Source organism: Callorhinus ursinus, unplaced genomic scaffold (genome assembly GCF_003265705.2).
Source record: "Callorhinus ursinus isolate GAN/ISIS: 27379988/994484 unplaced genomic scaffold, GSC_fseal_2.0 scaffold1, whole genome shotgun sequence".
NCBI classification, from domain to species: domain Eukaryota; kingdom Metazoa; phylum Chordata; class Mammalia; order Carnivora; family Otariidae; genus Callorhinus; species Callorhinus ursinus.
This window is the reverse complement of record NW_027397063.1, coordinates 98102051-98111442: the sequence shown is the minus strand read 5'-3', so window position 1 is coordinate 98111442 and position 9392 is coordinate 98102051.

Here is a 9392-nt window from a genome sequence, read left to right as displayed (position 1 = left end):
GATGTCAGCCTTGGCGGATGGAAGGCAGAGGCATGGAATTATCTGAATGCTGCCCACTCACATGTCTGGGATGCTGGGGAGCCTCAAACTGCAGCCATGGCCTTGTCTCACTATTTCCATGTGATCTCTTCAGGAAAGTGGCTTCAGGGTAGCCAGATGTTGGTGGAGGGCTTGCAAGACACGAAGAGAGAGAGTGAGAGAGAGAGATACCCAGGAAGGAGCTGTATTGCCCTCTCTAACCTACCCTTGGAAGACAGTAAGTCTCTCTCTTGCTACATTTGAGTTATTAGAAATGAATTGTTAAAGCCAGCTCATATTCAGGTGCGGGGAATTGGACTCCACCTTCTGTAGGAGGAGTGTCAAATAATTTGTTCTAAAACCACTGCAGTCTAAATGAGGGGAGAGGAGACCTACCGCTGTAGCTATAGTTTGGTTGTAGAACTTTTTGTTTTAGAAATTCTCACCAGAGAACTTTTGGACTCCTCCTATACCCTATTTGGGCTCCTAACCCAACTTTCCCAAGTTCAGTTCTCTGTAACTTCTGTGGTCCCAAAGCAACAGAATATAGTGGAAAGAGCAGGTGTTTGGAGTCAGAAAGACCTGATTAGTAGTCCCCTGGCTTCAGGTGTGCTGCTGGCTTGCTGTGATTGCCTTGTGACTCAAACAAGCTTCCCAACAGTGAGTGGAGGTGGTTAGTTTAGACCACAAATAGCATGTTTTTTCCTTTAGTTAAAAACAACAGTAAGAGTTATGTGTGGAGCAATTAACAAACCTTACAGAGCTCTTACACGAGAAATACGAGGCTGGGTTCTGTGGAGGTAATGGAGACTGGCCTAGCAGCAGTAGAGGCTGGTTCTGGAAGTGGAGGCTGGCTGTGGAGACAGCAGCCCATAGCCTTACTGTCCTAAGACCTGGAGGGGTGGGGCTCCCCATGCCATCCGCTGCTCCTCTCTCCTCTGCCCCCATAGTCTCAAGGGCTTCTGTGCTTTGAAATATCTAAGGGACTTTGCAGTGAGGGTAGTTCCAGTTAAGGCCTGTGGTGCCATCTGAGGAGGGTGCTCTGAGCCTGGACCAGGTCTGGCATAGGCCCTGGTCTCCCTTTCTCCCCTTCAGGATGCTCTCTGGCTCAATGTACCCCCACTTCCCCATGCATGGGGTTGACTAGCTGTTCAGGAGCTTCTGGTCTCATGACAACAGGGTTGTTTCAGGGCTTTGTGGCAGGGCCCTGGTTCTAGAAGTGTATCCTGGTGAGCATATAGCTTCTGTTGGCCAGTATGGTATTCCTCTTGTAGGAAGACATGAAACTGGGCTACCAGAATGGTGCTGACATGCGAATTCTGAGGCCTGAGAATTTAAAATCTCTAGCAAGTTTCCAGGGGATGTTAATGCTTCTGGCCAGAGAACCACACTTTGAGAACCAGTGTGAAGCTGTATGTCTTGTGAGTGAACTGTGTTAAATTCTTTTCCATCCTTCAAGAACTTTCATTCTTCCATTCTGTGGTATTGCTAAAATGCCTAGCTCAAGAGCAATGCAGGTCTAAATTTCCTCCTTCAAATACTAGGCGTTCACAGTGACATCAACTCAGGCATCACGCTCCGAAATGGTCCTCTGCAAATGCCTTACCTGACTGACCTGCCCTGTTGATCACAGCTTTGTCAGTGCAGTGGCTTTCTCATCTGTGTGGGTCACAGGAACTTACATGTGATAGGCCATGTTTACTTGGCTTGAGGGTCAGAAAGGCAAATCTTTAGCTCTGGGACCACCTAACTCTTACTATGGCAGCATGCCACAGGAGTGGGTATGAGTGTGCCTTCCTTTATGTATTTTCCCAAATTTTCGATGAAGATGAGATGTCAAAAACTAAGATCTAATTAATGTTTGCTGGAGGAGGTAGCTTTTCAAAGGAAAATTGTGACATATTTGAGTGGGGTCTTTGCTTTGGCAGCTTGGATTTTGAAGAGAGGGTATGTTTGCGGCCAGGGTTTGTTTGTTTGTTTCTTTCTTTCTTTCTTTTTTTTAAGATTTTATTTATTTATTAGAGAGAGAGCATGAGCAGGGGGAGGGGCAGAGGAAGAGGGAGAGGGAAAAGCAGACTCCCTGCTGAGCTGGGTCTCCATCCCAGGACACTGAGATCATGACCCCAGCCAAAGGCAGATGCTTAACTGACCGAGCCACCCAGGAGCTCCATGGCCAGGGTTTCTGAATATCAGAGGCTAAAGTCACCCAAAGGTGACCAGCAGGTCAAATGACCTCTTAAGGGATTCAGGACTTTGCAAAGACATCTCTAGTCCCTATGATTGAAAGCAGCAGTCAACATTTACTAAATAGCAAGTTAGTGTCAAGTTCACTCCAAGATGTGGGTCCTATAAAATATGTAGTCCCCTGGGGCTAGCAATACAGTCTCGTCACCCCCCAACGCCTCCATAGAAGTTGCTAAGGAGCACTGATGAGCGGGGAGGGCTCAGACAGAGGTGCCAGCTAGGTGCTGCAGAAACTAGAGGAGAGAATTGTGTGTGTGGAAAACTGGAATGTAGTAAGGATTCCCACATTATCTTTGTCAAGTTAGTGTGCTTAATGGGATTATCAGGGCTCAGGGACTTGCCCAAGATCCTATGGCTTGCATCACAGAGCCAGGATTTAAGTCAACTACACACTAATGGTATATGCAGTAAGGGATCTTCAGAACAGGTGATCTGTGCAAAAATCACTTATCTACTAGCTATGCCCTGATAACTTAATCTCTTCCTGAACTCTTATAGAAAGTTGGGTGGTTTTTATAAACCAGGCTTACTGTGAGGAAGAGAGAGACATGAAACAGTGGCTAGCATGGTATTGGCTACATAGTAGATGCTAAAAAGCTTGGCTTCTTTCCTTCCCTTCTCTTCTCCCTCAAGGGACCTAAACCTAAGCTTCACTCTGAATTACCAGGAAATTTTCTTTTAAGCAAGTTACTCTACCTTTTCAAGCCTCCATTTCCTCATTTACAAAATAGAGATTATAAAGTTGTTGTGGTATTTAAAGGGGAAAATGCATGTCAAGTGCTTAGCATAACACAGCACACGGTCAGTGCTCAATAAATGCTAATTATAAATAATAATCCTAGAAACAGCAACATTTAAGAATCCAGGGTTGGAGTCAGAGGAACAGTGAGCCCTGTCATCGGCATGCCCTTTAAAGTTGAGTTGGGGACGCCTGGGTGGCTCAGATGGTTAAGCAACTGCCTTCGGCTCAGGTCACGATCCCAGGGTCCTGGCTTTGAGCCCCGCATCGGGCTCCTTGCTCAGTGGGGAGCCTGCTTCTCCCTCTCCCTCTGCCTGCTTCTCTGCCTTCTTATGCTCTCTCTCTCTGTTGAATAAACAAATAGTAATAATAAAAAATCTTTAAAGTTGAGTTGGGTCAGGCCCGGGTCTAGGAGGAGCCCTGGAGGCCCCAAGAGGAAGAGGGGGTCCTTTGTGTCATCCTGTTTTATACACTGTGCATGCTGTGCAGCTCTTGCCAAGGAGATGGCAGGATTTTCTTTCAGATGAAACTGAATTTTGCCCAATCCTCAGAAGGAGTTTTTCCTCTGTTGCTGAGTTGAGCTTCCTAAGGGCTTCTTGTCGGAATGAAGAGAATGAAGTGCTTGACTCTTGGATAATAGCCTCTGGCTTGATAATTAGACATTCCAGGACTGCTTTGGCCAAAGTCAGTGACATTTTATTTTGACAATGGAAGAGTCTTCTATTTTCCTTTCTTCCCATCTAAGATTTTCCCCAAAGGTCAAAATTAGAAATATTTTATGGTGGAAAGTTGGGAAAGGCCAACTTCCTATATATTCCAGACGAGGTGAGACGTTTTCAATGTAAGGCAATATTATAACTCTTTTTTAGATTTTTATTCTATCTCCACAACAGAGAACTGGCCCTGTGGAGTTTAAAAGAGACTGGGAGGTCTTGGGCCAGAGAGACCAGCCCAGTCATTAACTTGTCCTTGGCAAGTTACTGAAAACCTATAACCCTCAGTGTCCTAGTTTGGAAAATGGCACTCATAAACCCACTTTGCAGGATGGTTTGGAGCACAAAGGAACTAACATAAAGCTCACGGAGTGTGACCTGTGGTAAGCACTCAATCCAGGTCAATAAACATTAGGTCCTTTCCTTTGCCTCCTCCACTGCTTTATAATTAGGCAACCATGGGCAAGTCTCTTAGACTCTCTTGGTATCAGTTCACCCATCTGTAAAATTAAGGGGCTTGGCCAGCTCAACACACACTACTGTTGCATGGGGCCTGAAGAGTCTATAAGTTGGTGATTCTTTACGTTATCATTCACTGACAAGCTGCTCCAACACTGGACGGAACCAGTTCCAAGGTGAAAGGTGGCATAACCACAGGTGGCGCCTGGCCTATGCATCACAATGATCTTGAGCTAAGCTGAGGAAAGCTGAAAAGCAGAGGGGCCTTAGGATGGAAAACAGCCTGAACCCTTCAGGCAATTAGAAGAATCCAGGGAGGGTTAGCCCAAACCTGCTTGGATTTCTGGGTGATCAACCAATTCCAGGGCCAAGCTAGGCATTTCTGCCATGTCCAGACTGTTATATTACACAGCACTTTTTTGGTGAAAAGCAGCAAAAAGCCAGTAAAAACCAGGTGAAGTCCAGTAAAGACCAGCTAATGCACAAAAGAGAATTTATTATCTTATGAGAGGAGGAAGTCCAAAAGATAGATCCACGCATGGCTGGACAAGGGGCTCAAACGGTGCCTTCGGGGCTTTTCATCTACATCTTTCAGCTCTTCTTGTCTGTTGTTTTGGAATGTTGGCCTTTTAGTTTTCCTCCTGCTTCTGATAGACTTTCCCTACCTGAAAGCCTAGTTGGACCCTGGCAAGTTTAGGCTTATAATCCAATAGAAAGAGACCTGCTCTCCTTGCCGTGTCTGTATTTCAAATCCTATGGAAGGGCTCTGATTGGATTTTGTTAGAGTATGTGCTCATTCTTTGGATGTGCACAGGGTAGCATGTCAATAGCATACCACAGTCCCCAGAATACATAGGCTTAAATGATGTGGCCACCAATATGAACAGGGGCCAGGTGGGCCTTGTGATTTACAGTCCAGTAATATCTATGTGGAACAGAGGAGTTGCTGTTTACCAACAAAAACAGGTGTGCCAGGCAAAAACAAACACAACCCATGAGATCCCCAGTGAGCTGAATGGAAGTCCCAGTATTGGTTTCAGCCTCTTGTCCGCCCAGAGATGCACTGACCCTTCAGAGACCACTGAAAAACACAGCAGTATACCCCTGGGTTGGCCTCCAAGAACTTGATCTCTTTCTATCAGCATTTTCATGCATCTTACACATCATTGTCTATCACATGTCTTTCTAGTGCCGATTCCCTCACTCCCGTTGTGCTCCCTGCCTGCCTGAAAAACCCCAACTGTGGGTCAGCCAAGCCACCCCATTTCTCTGTGCTTATGCCTGGACTGCTGAGTCCTCCAGGAGATAATCACAGGCCTGCACTGATAAGGGCCATGATAAATTCATGGCTCCCAACCTCAGGCAGGCCCTGTTCCTAGACTGCAATTTCACCCCTCCCGTACAGTGGCCATTTCAAACATTCTCCACTGGCTGGTTATTTGCTGTTTCTCCTGTGGATAGATTCTCCACCTATGTCTTTTCTGTCACTGATTTGTCTGACCTTAACAGAGAACATCACTTGACTCTTAGCCCTCTGGCTTCATGTTGGGTTTTGTCAAGGGAGGCATCAGTAGAAGAACCAGAGGGAAAGAAAACAGAAAAGTTGGGTTCTCTGTTTCCCTGTTTCCCTGTTTCTTCTTGGCCTCACCATGGGTCTGACTAATGTCTCTGTTGGGCAATTAATTCCCCTTTCATGGCTCCCACTCTCAAGGGCTCCCTTCCCTTTTCTTGCCCATTGTTGCTAGTTCCTGGGTGCCTCACCCTCCCTTATTTGTTCCCCTGACCCAGCCCACATCTGTCTGACTTGCCCCATAATTAATTCTCTTTAGTTCAACCCCTTGAGTGTGCTGTTTCCTGCTGAAGAGTGACTATGTACATTTACTCTCCTCAAACACATGTCCTCTCCAATGATTCCTTCATCCCCAGCAGTGAACCCTTCACTTTTACTTCACAGAGAGAATAGAGGCCACCAGAAGGGAACCTCCTCCCCTTCTTCCATTGAGCCTAAAACCTTCCTGTATCTGTTTCCATCCTCCTCCCACCATTTCTCCTGTTATACTAACAGATTATCCAGCCCCTGCCTGAGACCAGTTTGTCTACTTGCGCTCTGGATTCCATGATCCCATCTTCCTGGGGACCTTGTTCTGTCTCTTGTTTCTCTCTATAATCTCTAGCCTGTCCCTCACACTGGGTTCTCCTTCCTCGCAGCAGTCAAAGAAAAAGAAAAATCTTCTTTTTCTTTTTATTTATTTACTTGGGAGAGAGGAAGAGAGTGAGCGAGCAAGGGCATGGGCAGTGGGGGAGGGGCTGAGGGAAAGGGAGAGAGAGAATCTCAAGCAGACTCCACGCTGAGTGTGGAGTCCACCGCAGGGCTCAGTCTCATGACCTGGACATCATGACCTGAGCTGAAACCAACAGTCTGATGCTTAACTGACTGAACCACCCAGGTGCCCCAGGGCTTTCCCATCTTTAAAATGCCCCCTCAACACCTCCTTCTCTTTAGCCACCACATTTTTCTCTTCTACACCACAGCAATCTTCTGAAAAAGATTGTCTGCCATCTCCACAGACTCACCTCCCATTTTCTGAGGATGGCCTCTAGCCCTTAATGGGTGACCTCTCTGTTTAAAGGATCACGCCATCCTTTGCTGAATCTGGCTTTTTATTTTTAGTAGGAATTTAATTGTTTCTCTTTTTCCCTAAAAAATTATGTTTAAGAGAGAAAACGGGTTATGAGTCTGAAAAGTTTGTCAAACATTGTTAGTGCCAGCACTCCACACTTACTTTTCAGCTATAACTCACAAAAGAAATCCTTGAGAAAACGTGTATGTACTTCAGAGCTATGGTCAGCACTGGGCATCAGGACATGGGGAGGCATGGATCAGGTTCTGTGAGGCAGGAAGCAAAAACTATGGCCAAAAGAGGAACTCAAAGCCCAGAGTGGGTCTCAGGGATTGAGGCAAAGTACATTCACACATGGTTTTCACTTGTAGATGGCAGAGTCTGTGGTGCTTTATGAGAGGTTAGTTGCTTTGCCTTGAATTTAATCTTTATCTTCCCTCTACCTCCACCTGGGAACATCTGCATTAATCCTCCCATTTATCAGAAGGAAGTTGTATAGAAAGCATATTCTTTAACAGACATCCAACTCATGTTTAAAGAACAGCTACTCAATAATCAAAGAGAACATGGATTTTAGAATCAGACAGGTGTGGGTGATCATAGAAATGTTATTAAACCTCTCTAGGTCTCTGTTTCTTCTGTACTACTCAAAATGTATGCATTCTCCACGCTGTTCGACCTCTTCATACACACAGTCCCCCAATATGTGCAAGTTAGTGCTTATCAAACTTCAATATGCATTTGAATCACTTGTGGGATCTTATTAAAATGCAGGTCCTGAGTCAGGAGGTCTGGAGTAATTCTGCATTTCTAAGTTCTCAGGTGCTGCCCATACTGCTGATCCTTGGACCATACTTTGAGTAGCAAAAGCCTCTCGGAGCATTGATCACATGAGTAGGAAAAAAGAAAAGGAGTCACCATCTCTTATAGCAATGAAAGCTTCACAGTGTCCCTTAGCCTTTTTCAAGACCCCTTATAGGGATGATGGAAGTGCTTTGAGTGGCTCTGGACATCTGTAGCCCCGTAGACGGTCAGAACTCCTCCTGTCACTTCAGTGTTGATGTGGCCCGGTCTGCTGGCCCCACTGGGCCTGTCCGCTGCATTCTCCCGACTCATGTCCTAGCTAGCCAGAGCATCTTAGCCCTCTTCAGGCACCTCAGATATTTGTAGGGGAACTTCTCTGTTTTCAGTCTCCCCTCCAAGAACTAGCCTGTGTAGACCAGTTCCTAAATTAGGTCCAGACATTGTGGAAGAAAGAGCTCCCTGCTGATATGCCTTAAACTTCCTGCGTACTGGGCAATAATAGTATAAATCAGCTTTTGGACACCGAGAAAAATTGGGCCCCAAAAAGTATTGGGCCCAACTCTTCCATGTGTATTTATTACAGTCAAATAAAACATGTATGCTCTGAAACATTTTAAAAACACTCTAGGTGTTAAAATGTAAATAATATAACAATAAATGACAAGCCGTTATAATGTCCATAGTTTTATTGAGCACTTACTATGCCCCAGGTGCTGTATATCTATTGCCTGTAACCTTCATATAAACGTCATAATCTGTATTTCCTTCTTGTGCCAATGGGATACCGGAACTCGGAGAGGTTGAACAACTTCCCCACAGCTTGGATCTGCCACCTCAGTCTCAGGGGAAAGCTCGTTAAATGACTTTCGCTTTTCCAGACTTAAGTGATCTCTCATGCTCACTTTTCATTTGACAACCACAACCTTACATACATGTCTTGTTTTACTTCTGCCACTTACTTTCATATTCGTAATATTTGTGGATTTTATTAATGAGGCTCCCTTGACTTGAAGCAATGTGATCGTCACAAATGGGAAATATTGGTGAGGGGCTTCTTCAAAATATTTCATTGAGTTTAATCTTACACAAATGGTCTTCCTGAGGGTCCAGAATGGTAGAAATGGAGTCACTTTTTCTACTAGGTAGTGAGGCAATATCCGTCCGTCTATGAAGGGTGTGAATTATTTGCATTTCCAATGTAGGGCTGAAGGAATACTTGCGTTCATACCAAACCGAACACTAAGAATCCTGGTGTGTTGTTTCTATTGTCAGGGACTGAATTGTGGTCAGCCCCGAGGATGGGAATCAAGGCAAGGAGACCTAAACAGGAACTCAACCAAAACAGAGGACCACAGGGAAAGGGAAGGAAAAATAACATAAGATGAAATCAGAGAGGGAGACAAACCATAAGAGACTCTTAACTTTAGGGAACAAACTGAGGGTTGCTGGAGGGGAGGTGGGGGGGATGGGGTAACTGGGTGATGGGCATTGGGGAGGGCATGTGATGTAATGAGCACTGGGTGTTGTATGCAACTGATGAATCACTAAATTCTACCCCTGAAACTAAAAGAAAAAAAAAATCATCACAGCAGCAATACTCCCACAAGGGAGGAGTGACTTAAATACTGGGCTCTCCAAATAGTTTTTATGAGCTGGAAGCCCCTTTGTGTGTTTGGGGTCATCTTTCAAGTTTTAAAGAAACAAGTTTGAGTAAATTACAGCAATACTGGGCAATGGCTGAAACAGGTCACTTTGGTCTAACAAAGATCACAGAATGTCATTGATTCTGGTCAC